Source organism: Sturnus vulgaris, chromosome 1, assembly GCF_052056855.1.
Source record: "Sturnus vulgaris isolate bStuVul1 chromosome 1, bStuVul1.hap1, whole genome shotgun sequence".
In the NCBI taxonomy this organism is placed as follows: Eukaryota; Metazoa; Chordata; class Aves; order Passeriformes; family Sturnidae; genus Sturnus; species Sturnus vulgaris.
Genome location: NC_142243.1, coordinates 105,738,328 through 105,752,220, shown reverse-complemented (window position 1 = coordinate 105,752,220; position 13,893 = coordinate 105,738,328). Strand labels below are relative to the sequence as shown.

Sequence of the window (13,893 nt, the reverse complement as noted above, 5' to 3'; positions counted from 1 at the left end):
GTAGAAGGTAAAGAAGTAAATGAAACTGGGGAAGAAAAAACATACTACCTTGAGAAGATTTTAAAATAGGTAGTCTTGAGAGAGGAAATGTGATTTAGAACACAGAAGCACAAGACACCAGAAGAATCCACTGGACTCCAAGAGTGGGAGGTGATGGTTCTTTGCTTTGGTGAAGACAGAAGGAAATGTGGAGTAATAGGAAATTCTAGATATCCAATGATGTGGATAACAGAAAGGATTTCCATGAACACCACACACTGCTACAAAAATGTTATCTGGAACAGTATTCTGTCATTAAATAGGAAGAAGCAGCAAAATCCCATTCTGCCTGTACAGGATGTTTGCTGGCACCACGGGCCGACCTGCCAGTTACCTCCTAGAGGTTAGTGCACACGCTTTCACCTGGGTGGCATCCTGTAAGTTCTTACGTCAGGTCTTTGTACTGCAGCCTGAAATTTTCAGTCTTTTGGTTACTAGACTGAATTCAGCAATGACACAGTTCAACCAGGTGTTGGACCTGTTTGTCCTAAGACCAATAGTTCACAGTGCTGGTGACACAGGATGTTCCCCTGGGGAGGGCAGATCAAGGGAAGTCCTGTGCACACCAACACCGTGCAGCTACAAAAGCATCTTGCAGCTGTGCTAGATGTAAAAGGGAGGGGCTGCTGGAAACAAGGGCAAGAAATGAATGTAGGGGTAGCAACTAGCAGCCAACTGACTGATGCTTTTCCTTAGTCCAAATAGTAGTTGTTACAAAAGGCTTAAGGAACAGTATTTTTTCCAGTTATTGACAGATATTATCATCAGATCTTAACATCTGCTGCTGCACATACTGCTCATGAGACTCGTTCTCTGTTACCTCAGCTGCTGGTTGTGAACACCTAACACCTAATTTCTGGAACTCCACACTATTCATGCACAAAGATCAAAATGCAGTATCACAGTGCAGGCCACATCTGCAGTCGGTCATGTTTTACAGTGTGGATCCCTGCGTAATATCATGAGAAGAAAAATAATTCTGCCTTTGAAAACTGCTCTTACTCCACTTATGCTGACATTCCGTAGGCTGTCTGCTATTCAATGAGTTTGCCACTGCTAGAGATAGCCTCTGCCATCGAACACAAAAGAATATGAAGGCAACTCCCTTTGTTACATGGTCATTCACACTGACAGTGCTGTTCCTTGCCACCAGACAGTATCCACTGTATGCTAACAGAATCAAATGAAACAACACAAATTTACAACACAAATTATCTTTACCAGCATTTGTACAGGAAGATTGTGAAAGCAAATGAGAGAAGTTTGTTTGAACAGTAAGTCGTGGGGCATGGGAATATGAGAGATTTTTTATGCCATCCTCTATCCATGCTGGTACATCATCAATGAGGATCAGAATATACAGCAAGTCCACAGAATAGGTGGCCTCAATCAAAGTAATCTTTTATTTCTGAAAAAAATCACTTTTCTGATGAATAGGCGCTATTAAGGATTTTCTACCCAGTAACAGACTAAACCAATCCAGCAGCAGAGTGACCACGGCAATTATGACTATGCTAAAGGGCTTTGTTTAGCTGCCGTGTCAAAATACACCTGGCAGCCCTTCAGCACCTCCCAGAAGCGATCTGGAGAGCATTAACCGAAAATCCACGAGTACCGCACCAGTGTTCCTTAAGCCCTACCACATATTACTATTGTTATAAGCAGATGCAGAACCTTTCACGAATGCAGAAGAATGACCCCTTTCCAAGGCTGCAACTAGGGCTACATCATCAGTCAATTCCGTAACTCCTTAGATGTCTTTATATGAGGTCTGGCTCATTGGTGCAAGTGGGGCACTCCCAAAAACCTAGTTCGGAAACCCAGAGATTGTTTTATCCTGCAGAGGCGGACGGATGGGAATTGTGTCTGAGTTGGGGGAGAAGGGGAGAAGCAGAACGGACCAGACCCCCGGGCACTGCGGGATCGGCGTTCCACAGCCTTTCGCGAAAGCGAACGGCCACCCCGGCCTCTCCGGCACCGCGCCACACGCACCTGCGTCCGGGGGCTTCTCCCAGAGACTGCGGGGCCTTTAGCGGCAGCCCCTCCGTACCCGCTACCGCCCAGTGATGGGATGGAAGAGGTTGGGATGGAACGGGATGGGCTGCGCCCGCCGCGCACGCGCACTACGCCGGACAGTTAAAACTCACTGCGCCATCACCGCCGGAAAAACCCCTCCCCGGGGAAGGGGCGGCAGCGGCAGCATGGGGCGAGGCAAAGCGGGGCGCGCTGCTGGCCGTAGGTCGGCTCCCGTCCCGCGGCAGGGACCGGAAAAGCTCTCGTCCGCCACCTCATCCCGTGACCAGACGAGGCCGCCGCCGCCGCCATTTCCAGAAGGTTCCAGCGGCCGCAGCCCAAGAGGATGCGCGGCTGCCCCAGCAACCCCCCCTCGCGCATGCGCAGTGCTCGCGCCCTACTCCCCGTCCTAGCCCCGTCCGGCCGTGGCATCCCGGGAGCCCGTTATTTCCCGTCACCCTATGGGCGTCCGCGCCCGTCTCCTTCAGGATGGGGACGGCACTGGGAATGGAGAGAAGAGGTGCGGTGCCTACCCCGCCCCGAGCGCTCTGTCGTTGGCAGCGGCACCGCTCGCCCGCGTCCCGAGCCCTGCGCGAGGCCCACGTGGGCGGCGCGCGGCCAATGGGAGCGCCGCTGGGAGGGGGGCGGGGGGAGCCGAGCGGCGGCGCGGGGTGTGAGGAAAGGAGGGAGGGAGAGAGGGAAGGAGAGGGAGAGAAGGAAGGAGGGAGTGAAGGAAGGAAGGAAGGAAAGAAAGAAAGAAGAAGGGCGGGCGGGCGGGGTGTTTGCAATCCCCGGCAGCCCCAGCGCCCGGAGCCGCGGCTGAGCCTCAGCCCCTGGGCACTGAGGGCGGCACTCGCTGCTCTGCCCGATTCCCCGCGGCCGCGCCGTCCACAGACACAGGAGCAGCAGGAGGAGGAGGACGGGTCCCGCTGCCGCGCTCCTGGGAGAAGGTAAGGACTGGAGCACACCTTCCCGGCGCGCGGTGGGGACCCTCGGCCCCACCCGGTACCCACGGGGTGCCGCCCCCTTGTCCCTGAGCCCGGGTAGCGCCCACTCGGTGCCCGCCTCGGCGGTGTCACCGCTGCCGCCGTGTCCCCCCGGGCAGCGGGCACCGCGCCTCCCGCCCGGCTCCGTCCGGCCGTGCTGTCAGCCCGTCAGCGCCGCGGCGGGAGCCATGGCCGCCGCTGTCACCGCCTGGCCCGCCGAGCCTGGCTCCTGCCCCGCCGCCCGGCGTGAGGGGCCCGCCGCCTACGGGAGGTTCCCGCGGGAGGCCGGGCGGGGAATGTGTGGGGAAGGTGGGGAGGCGGCACGGGCGAGCGGCGCGCGGGTGCCGAGCGCGGCATGGCAGTGTACACACACAGGGCACACACAGCACACAGACACACACGCACATAACACACACGCCCCGCCTCCGTGTCGGGAATTTCGGCTGCTCCCTGCAGCCTCGGGAGTTGCTCCGCCGGTGCCGGCCCCGCCGAGGCTGCCTGGCTGCTCGGCAGGATAACGCGTTCCCTGCCTTCCCTGGCAGCGCCAGGCAGCCGCCGATGTGGATGGAGCGCGGCAACTCGCGCTGCACAGGTGACAGCAGGCAACAAAGGAAGGGCAGGGAATGAGAGGATGCCAGGCTCAGTTGCTCAGTTCTTCATTCTAGTTCCTGTCAGACTGTCGAGGTACCATTGATGATGTTTAGTCTTGTTTGGTTGGGTTTTTTGTTTTGCTGGAGGGTTTTTTGGTTTGGTTTTTTTTTTTTTTTGTCTTTTTTCTCCCTAAAGACTGTGTATGCGATAAGAAATTAAAGGATTTTTTTCTTTTACTTTAAACTCCCAAATAAAATAAATATTTTGCAAAATCACAAAATCAATTAGGTTGTAAAAGACTCTGAGGTCGTTGAGTCCAACCTGTGACCAAACACTATCATGTCAAGTAGACCATGGCACTAAGTGCTGTGTCCTGTCTTTCCTTAAACACCTTCAGGAGCGTTGATTCCACCACCTCCCTAAGCAGCACATTCCATTATCAGCATTGTTATTTAATATCAGTATTATTAGCTAGACCTCCTGTGGAAATTGCCTGGACACTGTCACTGTGTTCCATGCCTTTCTTCTGTAGCCCCTGTGATACAGAAGAAAGGGAGTCTTATGCTTCTGAATTACAAGGTAACTCATGGGATCAAACAAATCTTTAATGAAGAAAAGTGAGTGAGTGATGATACTTATAGGAACAAAAAAGCTATTGGACAGATGTGGAGCAGTCCAAATGTACTTATGTTCCAGGAAAAAATTGTCTGATCTTGGAATGCTAGGAAAGGGTGAGATCATGATGTCTATAAGAAATCATTGACTCTTATTAAAATAATTGTTTATTGACAGGCCATGATTTGGAGGTTGAGGGCACTTCCTTCTCTCTAACTTTGAAAGAGCAAGGGTGTGGGTGTTTTTCAATATACAAGTTGATGGTAGCTTGGTTGTTCTCAAGTCTTGGTTACTGTAGGTAGGGAACATGGTGAGCTGCTGTGCAGGTGCTGTGTAGCTGCAAGGAACCTGTGCTTTCTTTCCTTCTGCTGTAATCCTTTGCTATAGTTCGCTGGGTAAAAGTCCCCAAGAGCAACAGATCTTCGGCATTATCTGAGATGTCAAGGTATTTCAGCTGTTCTTATTATTTGAGGTTTGTGCAGGTGTTGGGTGTCTCTTGCTTTTCTTCATTCTTTGAGATGGAAATTCAGACACCCTGCTGACCTTATGACTTGATCTCGCCCTCTGTGAATTTAGTAGGTTTCTGTGCAAGCTTGAGAAATGATCTGTTCAAATAAAATTGTAGGGTTTGAGGTACAGCAGAATATTTCTTTGGGAAGGTAATGGTGAAACCATTGACTGTCTGTGTCTTTTTACACTCCACCTCCCCCTTAATGGTTCTACTTTTCTGTATGTGTTGTGCAAGCTAAAATGTCAAGGAGTACCAATGTTTTTCTTGGCACCCAGAGGACCATGATGACTTTTTTGTGGCAATGTCAGTTTTTCAATGTGGTGAGTCCCTTTTCCTATTTCCTGGCTTTTCTGTAGCAGTCACTGAGTGTGGGCAGTTGATCACAGAGTCTTTGATTCTTTCACAAAGATGACAACTCAGTCTTTCAAACATAAATATTTCTGCCTTTCTATTGCCGTCTCTTTGTGTGTTCTTCTCCCACCCGGAGGATTATTCAAAATCGTTTGTGAACTCGGAATACTACAGACATTAAAGCTTAGGACAGATGTTGTGTAAGAAAGCAAGCCCTATGCCACAAACTGAAGTCTGCATGCAGTTTCTTCCAACAGGCTTGCACAATAGGTGACTTCTTAGAGGAAAGGGCCTTTTAATAAGCAGGCTAAATGAATGCTTATGTGAAGCTTCTGTGTTTGCTTGGCATTAGTTGCAGGAGGTACTGCTATGTTACCACTTAACCATATGATTAAAAGCATACACTGAAAGTTGAATATCTGTGTTTATAAATCAGTGGTCATCAGTCGTTCTCAAAAAACCACTTTCTTTGCACCCTTAGATGTCTGTTTAAATTGCTAGAAACGCCATAAGCTGTTGCAGCTTTAACTTAAGTAGGTAGAAGGTCCTGGGTGTCCTTTTTAGTGGAAGCACAGGCACCTAGAAATGACTGAGTTAGAACTTCTTCCTCAATATTCAGAACTTCTTCCTCAGTATTGGGCATACAGGTAGGAAAACAAATTGTATTGAACTGATTGACCATGTTTAGACAATATTAGGCAAATGAAATTGCCTGAGAGTCTAGTGCAGTTGGTCTTCTTTAAAACTGGAAAACCTATTGATCCCAAAATACATAATGATTAACCTGCTACACACTGTTAATATAAACACTCAGAACAACCTACTTTTAACATTTTTTTGGATCTTATTTACAAAGTGATGGGCTGGGCATGACTGTTCCGTGTTTCTTCTTTTCCGTGTTCTATTGCAGATGGAGTATTATAAATGTTGATTGGTCATTTAGTCTCCAAATCAAACTATTTTTTAACTACATCATTAGACTCTACTTAGACTCTAGTGACAGATGGTATGAAATAAATATTAGCACAAACTCAGTCTTGCATTTTGTGTTATTACACTGAATGATTTTATTAACAGAATAACAGAAGTCAGAGCTCTGCTAACATCTTCAGGTTTTTTTTCTTGTCAGTTCATTATTATTCCAGAACCTAGAAAAGTCTTACAAATTCTTCTGTAAGCTTATGGAGGCAGTTAAGGACCTTTATTGCCACCTTGCTTAAAGGCTAAATATTCATGTAGAGACATGAAACCCTTGAGAGTATGACTTGGCGTTAGTTTATTTTAGATTATTTCCCTGGATCTGATGAAGCATCCTTATGTCTGCTACAACTGCTTTTGTCTTTTGCAAGCAACAAATTAATAAATGCTCCTCAGTTTCATGGCTTCTACACAGAATGCTCTAGGTAATGATAATGTCACAAGAGGTTTGATTTTACACTGGTTTATGTTTAGAAAAGCCATTGGCAACATTAGAGACAGAATTAGGGGCTATATTAGAGGCAAAAACTAAAAATGCACTGTGAGGAGAAAAACTATATATTTTCTGCTCTGGTCCTGTCATCTGCTTTCTACCCATGAGTAGCTTGCTGGAGTTAGAGAGTAGTGGAACAGCTCTTTCCTTGCATTGTATGCCTTATGTTCACGAGGCTGGAAAGCATGGAGGTAGAAAGCACTTTGTTCCCCCTTCTCTGGGCTTCAGAATGTGTTCAGTGCAACAAACCCCAAATAACTCTTAGACATTTCCAAGTGTTCTGTGGTAGATCTTAAAAAGTTCCATTGTGTGATGACAGCAGAAATGAGCTTGTGTATAAAGACATTTCCTATGGTTTCCCCTATCTTTCCAACCTTTTTGCATTAGTTCTATTAAAGAGGTGTCTGGCTATCAAATCTTTCAAGCTCTGTTGGCCAGGTAACTGTCTTAGCTGGTTTGTGGAAATGTCTTCCTCTTGTTTGCTTTCTTCAATATTCTGTGCAACAAACCACTGAGAGAAATCAACTTTCTATGGTGCTCTTCAGCACCCTGCTAATCTGGGTTCTTACTATTAGTTTAATAATGAAGGGAAAATGGGCCTTTCATTTAGTGTTATTTTCTTTCATGTGTGGGTAATGCTAATCTATTAATCTTTTGACTTCAAGAAGAAATGTGTTTTGACACCTGTTTTACCTTTTAAAAGCAAATAAAAAAGAATCCTGTTTTTTGTCTTGAAAATAGCTGGTTGTTTGCTTTCCAATTCCTTCTATTCTCCAGATGACACAGTAGAACTTCAATGAAAGTTAACTGCAGTACTCACTGTAGTTTTACAGCCCTAAATAGTTATACTTGTCTTCAAACAGTATTCTGCTTGTTCTCCGTTTCCTCTCCATCTGTTCCCTCGCTATCTCTTTTTCCCCTGAAGAAAGATTATTTCTGTAGGAGCTGACAGATGATTTTGTTGTTATTTTTGTGAGATTTGGTGATGGCCAAGAGGTGACAATAAAGCCTGTTGAATATGCTGCATGTCTTCACAATTTAACCTGGACAGAAGCCTCTGTTATCCAGCTGGTAACCCATGAGTAAGCCAAGATTGCTTTCTGTCCTGCATCTACTGCTTTAGATTCTTCTTATGAGTGGTAGCACTCCAGCTACCTGCTTTACCTGTCCTGAATCCTGCTGTAGCTGAAGGACTGTGTGTAGGTGTTGGCAGTTCATCTGTTCTTAGCCTGTGAAGGGCCTTTGTGTGTGTTTTAAGTAATGTTCTTTCTGGTAGTGCTGCAGATAAGTTGTGGGTTTTCTTGGTTTTAGATTGAAAAATTATCATTAGCTTATGAAGATTTAAACAGAAATTACTGAGGTTCTAGTAATAACATTAAGCTATGAAATCTAATGTCCTGGAGATCTGTAGGTTTCCAGAGAGAAAGTAGATACTGTGGCAGGAGTTGAAAATTGTTTGGCAGTAGGTTTGCTTATCTTATGTTTGTCAAAGTACTGATAAGAAGGCTTTTAAGTTTTATTCTGGCAGATTTTGCATATGTAATAGTCTTTCTTAATTGAAAAATATTTATTTAGCTACATCTTTAAGTACTAACCAGCAGATCAAACCTGACGTTTAGGACTCCACTTCTCCAAGTAGTTTAAAGAGCGTATCATATTAAGCTAAACTGTGCAGGTGTTTCCTTTGAACCCATAGCTCATCCTAAAAAAGACTCAAGAGGAAGCACCTGTGAACTTTCAAGTTTATAGACTTGTAGATTAAATGGCAGGACTAATGGATTTTGCAATATGTGCCTTTTGCTCCTGTGAGCCAGAGTTCTTGGGCTAGCATATTCTTTTATTTCTCTGGAATAGCATTCCTCTTTGTAGAACCAGGGATCTCCTTTCTTTTGAGAGATGGAGAATAAAGGGCGATCCCTTTAGGCACTCCAGAGACTTATCTGTGTCTGATTCTAAGACATGAGGTTGTTTTTCTGTGTAAATGTTTATTTTGATACCTAGGTCTTTCCCTCAGTAGGAATATGATGTTTGCATTCTACACAGTTGTCTTGATATGGTTGGAGTTTGACATTCATACTCACAAGATGCACCGGTTCTTCTGGCCACCTATGTGAGGATTTGTTAGAATAAATGCAGTCCTGAGTACGCAGCAGAAGTTTCTGGAGAGTGTTGAAGACACAAACTTTGTCCTATGCTGAACGTGTCAGCAGGAGGAGAGAGCATCCTGTAGCCATCCTGCTGCTGAGGTAAAGAACATCTGCATTTCTGGTTCATGGGACAGAATCACGGACTAGCTGAGGTCAGAAGGCCACTCTGACTCCCCCATCTGACCTTGTCATCTAGTCCCTCCCAGGCTCCCTGCAGGCTCAGCTAGAGCAGTGTGCTTATGGTCATGACCAGTTGAACCTGGAATTTGGCCCAACAGTGCAAGTAAAATATTACGTTCCAATTTTAGTTAGTCTGTTTGGATTCTTTGCTGAAGGCCTTTGTTGAAGGCTTGATAAACTGTCAGACTTTTTTCTCATTCAAATATATAAAAGAACTTCTTTTTCAGCTGTTGTAGTTAATATGTTTTTCCTGACTAATTTAATTTTTAATAGTCAAAGGATGCATTCTTCTTGTACTGCCTCTGTGTGGTAGTCTTGTAAAGCTGTGGTACATTCTACCAAGTTCTGCTATACAGATTCCTAATTAAGTAATTTTAAAAAAATTATTTAAATTACTAATTAGCTATTTGCCTAAGTAAGACTTCTTTACACTTCATTTTGCCTGTTAAAAATGCAGATTCTGATATTTCTTTCTAAAGAAAGACAAATCCATCTATGTCTTCTGTACGTTACTGGTGCTATAACTTAATGGAAAAAGTCTCTTCCGGTGCTTGACTCTGAGTAAGCTTGTGAGTGAGAAACTGAAAGTGAAACAATCTTATTTTCTGTTGCCGAAGGAGAAATATGAAAAGAAGCTGAAGTATAATTAGCAATAAGAGAATTTATTCCGAAATTATTATTTGAATATTGAGACCATCTGCAAAGGAACTTAGTCCTTTTCTTTGATTCTTTGGAATTCTTTAAAGAAGAAAAACAATTATTTATTCAAGCCATTCTGTTTGTACTGGTGCTTTCTGTTTGTTTCTTTCCAGTGATTCCTGGCAGAACAGCCAGGCTGTGTAAGAACAATAATGCTAGTATCCTCCTTGAAAAGACAAAGGGTTAATCTGAGAACAGAGAAATGCACTTGAGAATAATACAATACTGACAAGTGTTCTTCAGATTCATCTTGAATTCTGGCACCGGTTCAGTTCCTTACTGGCCCACATGAAGGAATGCTGTAGAAATAATATAAGTGGTTCAGAAGGAACGATGCCACTTGTCACTATGTGGGAGCCACTCCTGCCACACTGAAATGAGGGTTGATGTCTGACTTCTGAAAGGAAGATTTCTCACCATTCTGGGAGAGGCAGTGCTTTTTTTGTTTGTTTGTTTCTGGTTGCTGGTAATGCCAGGAGATTACCAGAGATAACCCTATTCCTAAATATTCATTTCTTATATCTTATCCTTCCCATGTTGTTGTAGGGAATGTGTATTTATATACATAAAGAGAAGCTTCAACACAAGTCTCTCTGAATCAGGGAGGAGTTTCTGCTTTTAAATAATTCCTAACCATTCTTTAATGAAAATATCATCTGGTTTATGTTATGCAAGTTCCACAAACTTGCAGCTTTTGTACTTTAAGCTGTTCAGTTTAAAATAGTGCTTTCATAAAACATAAATGCTTTCAATGCAGCACTTTTCTTGATTTTTGAGAAGAAATTATATGATTGAATAGATCATGGTAATAGAATGGTCTGCCTTTTTTTCCAAGATAATTTTGGCTTATTGATAAAGATTGTGCCATTCCTGTGCAACCTGGGATGCCATTGTGATATCAAACGTCCTACTGTTTTATGCTTTTCTAGAAAAGTTGCCTTTTTCCAAGCCTGTTGTGTAAGTTATTAATGACTTAAGACTATGGATTTGCAAGTTCATTTGGGATATATGTGTCCAGTCTATGTGCTTCACTATTGAGCAGTCGAACAGCCCTTCAAAAACTTCTCTGAAATATCGGAGAATTCCATAATCTTAAACTGGTAGAACTGCTGTTCTGAAAGTCTGTCTTGAATATATCCATCTGTACTATTTCTGTATAAATCAGAGAGTACTTACTGTAAAGAGAGTTCCTTGGCCTTATGTGTTCTTTTTACTAAACAACTAGTGTTTAGGATATCAGACCTGTGAAACTATTTCTGTTAAAAAATTTTAAAAAGAAATCATGGTATTTCATCCTGCTTTCCTGTTCCTTCAGGTACCTGCTCATCAGTGCTTTCCCATTTCAACTCTCTGTTTATGTCAAATATTTTTTAGGGATCCCTGTTGCAAAGCACTGTCTTCCCTGCTTACCTGTTCTCAGGGTTGTATCATCCTGTCTGTCCAGGTCGTGTTTGTCGACATTGTTTTTTCACCCTAAATAGCATTATGTAAACAGATTAATTCCAAAGGCTTTTTTTTTTTTTTTTTTTTTTTTTAAAAGTATGGTAGAGAGAGAGTCATCTGGGAAAAGAATTCATCTCTTCCCTCCTTCTTTTACTTTTTACCCTTTCTCAGCACCTTACAGGGCATTGCTGGCGGTTTTGAGGTGTCTTCTTTTGGATGGGTCTTGATGCAGATGGGTTTATGCACGTTTAGGGTCCATAAATCTAAGTAATTATTTGAGAGCGTCCCATCCTTTAAAAATGGTCTTTTTGGATACTTGGTCTTCAATAATCAGTGTACCTCTGTGAGATATTAAAGTAAAGCCTACCACGCTTTGTTTTTTGGGTTTTTTTTAGTTCTTCTCTGTTCAGTTATCTATGTGGAAGAACTTTAAAGACCACTTATAGATACCTGAGATCCGTCTTCTTTTCCTCTGTCAGGCTCTGCTAGTAATTTTTAAGTCTTACATGCCAAACAATATTTAATTGGTTGACATAGCACCTGCAAGGATATTTTGACAAAATGTTAGTTTTTTGTGCGTTTTTTGCAGTGCCTTGGAAAGACATAAACAGTAATTAATTCCATATGAGTTTAGAAGTGTGATACCAACAAACTGCTTTGATATTTTTTAATTTTTTTTTCCGTAATCTTGATACATGGAGTGACATTTGCAGTGGGAGGATCTCAGAATATGTTTGAGACTGGAAACTTCAGAGAAAGTAGAGGAAGGAAATGGGAGGAGTGCGTTGCAAAAGAAGTGAAACGAGTGCTTCTTGTCTGTATTTGCATGACTTCTTGCTGTGTTCTAAAGTGTGGCTAACCTTCACCTTCTACAGTACCAGAAATGCTGTCTGCTCTAAATTAGAGCAGCACTGCTCATTTGCCCTGCTGCACACAGCAGAATTGCATGATGAGCTGATGGGTTTTCATTGATATTCCACTTTAAATGATGAACTGTATCAATCTCTGGGGTTAAATGCATTTGTGCATTCTAGGTTACTGCTTCAAGAGTCCTGTGGCAGAAGCTGGAATAAGTTTGCTAACTTAGGAATAGAGGGTCCCATGTTGTTTTTTCAGTCTGTTTTGGAATTTTTGTGAGCTATGGGCTTTTTATGAGCACATGCTAAGTGTTTTCCTCACATGGAGATATCTGCTTTGAGACTGTTTGACCTTTTTCCTTCTGCAGTGGAAGGACTGGTTGCTTGCAGAAGTTGAAAATTAAGTCAATAGTAGCTATGGTCTAATCAAATATTAACTACTATCTAATGCAAAATAATCCGAAAAATAAAGTCTTTATTTCAAGTGTGGCAAATTGGTCAAACTCCTCACTTGATTTTTTTTCTTCCCTTCATTATTTCTGTCAACCTACTTTGCCGTTGTAAAATGAAGGAAATGATGCATTTTCATCTTCCAGCAATATTGTGAAAATAAATTAATATTTGTGAAGGAAGATGGAATTTGATTTATGAATAGTAATTTCTTTGGAGTAGTCTGGGATAGGTGCTGCTTTTTATTTAGGATGTTGTTGGAGTTTGGTTTTTTTTTAAAAAGGTGTGGTAGACATTTTCTTCCCTTTAAGAAGGTAGAAATCAAGGCAAGCTGAAATAGCAGGAATCATATTAAGAGTGAGAAATAGATTCTCTAGGAGCAGGTGAAGCCACTTGCTGCTGCTCTTTGTGGTCATTGGTTCCTCAGAACTTCACCAGGTTGTCAGCATGTTGGTTTCATTCTGACAGGTATAATTTGGAATTTTAGTTGAGAATTTGTGAGGCAGGAAATGTCCAACTTACTCCAGCAAAAGTTTCAATCCTTACTTGGCTGACATTTAATGTAGTTGCAAGAAAACCTTTGGGGTTTTCTAATGCCAAGCTATGACATGGAAGAGGAGCCGTCCCTTGCTCAGATACAGCCATTACTGCAGCATTATCTCTTAATGAACCATATTATGAACCCATAGTACCTTTAAACTTCAACTCGGTCCGTGTAACACATCTCAAAGACATACTGGGGTGTGGTGTTCTAAATCAGTAAGTAGGATTTTGTAAATTAAATCTTGGACCAAGGTTTTCTCTTCCATGGTGTTCTGCTTGTGAAGTGCTGCTGCATGATTTATAGGTGCCTACAGTTAGGAGTTTTATACTTTCCATATTTCTTTTACTGTGTTTTCCTGCTCGAGTAACAAGCCCAGCCTGGTCTGTGTAAAGTTCAACTAAAGCTGAAAATGTCTGACTGGCTAGGTAACTGAGAGACTTGAATGGACCTCTAAATGTCTCTTCGCCTCAACTATTCTTTAATTCTATGTACAATGAAGTTCTTGTATTCTCTGATAAGCATTTGTTTAGTTAAAATAAAAGCAGAGAAAAATCTTACTAAAGGTTAATTAGACAGCTGTAGATTCAGTCACGCTCTTTAATTGAAAATATTTGTTAAAAAGAAGTTGACAAGTCTAGGTGTGACTACTACCACAGAAATCAATTGAAGCATGTTGTGAAATATGTGAAACTTGACACTTGAAACCAAGCACAGGTAAATTAAAGCTCTTAAAATAGGGATTGTCAGTAGGAGCCCAAGGTCCTATATAGGCAGGTGCAACAAAACCACTGTAAATGTTTTGTTTGTTTTCTGCATGGGAGAGAGTTGTATGTCCTCTCTTTTTTTTCTTTTTTTTTTTTTTTCTCTTCCTAGTAGAAATTCCTAGACTATGAGATACATTCCTTATTTTGGTAGGAAGCAGTGGCAAGTTCCAGCTGAAGTATTGGAAAATCTTTCTTGCTGCCCGAGTGTTGGCTGTTTTTTAGGGACTTCATC

At 42.7% G+C, this 13,893-nt stretch overlaps 1 protein-coding gene across 1 annotated transcript in view; it reads left to right on the top strand.

Moving 5' to 3' along the window:
• Window positions 1–2,698: 2,698 nt before the first annotated feature.
• The window catches only part of ANKRD12 (ankyrin repeat domain 12), a 58,383-nt gene continuing 47,188 nt past the window's right edge, over window positions 2,699–13,893 (top strand). Inside the window, exon 1 of the mRNA XM_014871217.2 lies at window positions 2,699–3,002. The gene's annotated coding sequence lies outside the window, so the exon portion shown is untranslated. The remainder of the gene's footprint in view (window positions 3,003–13,893) is intronic.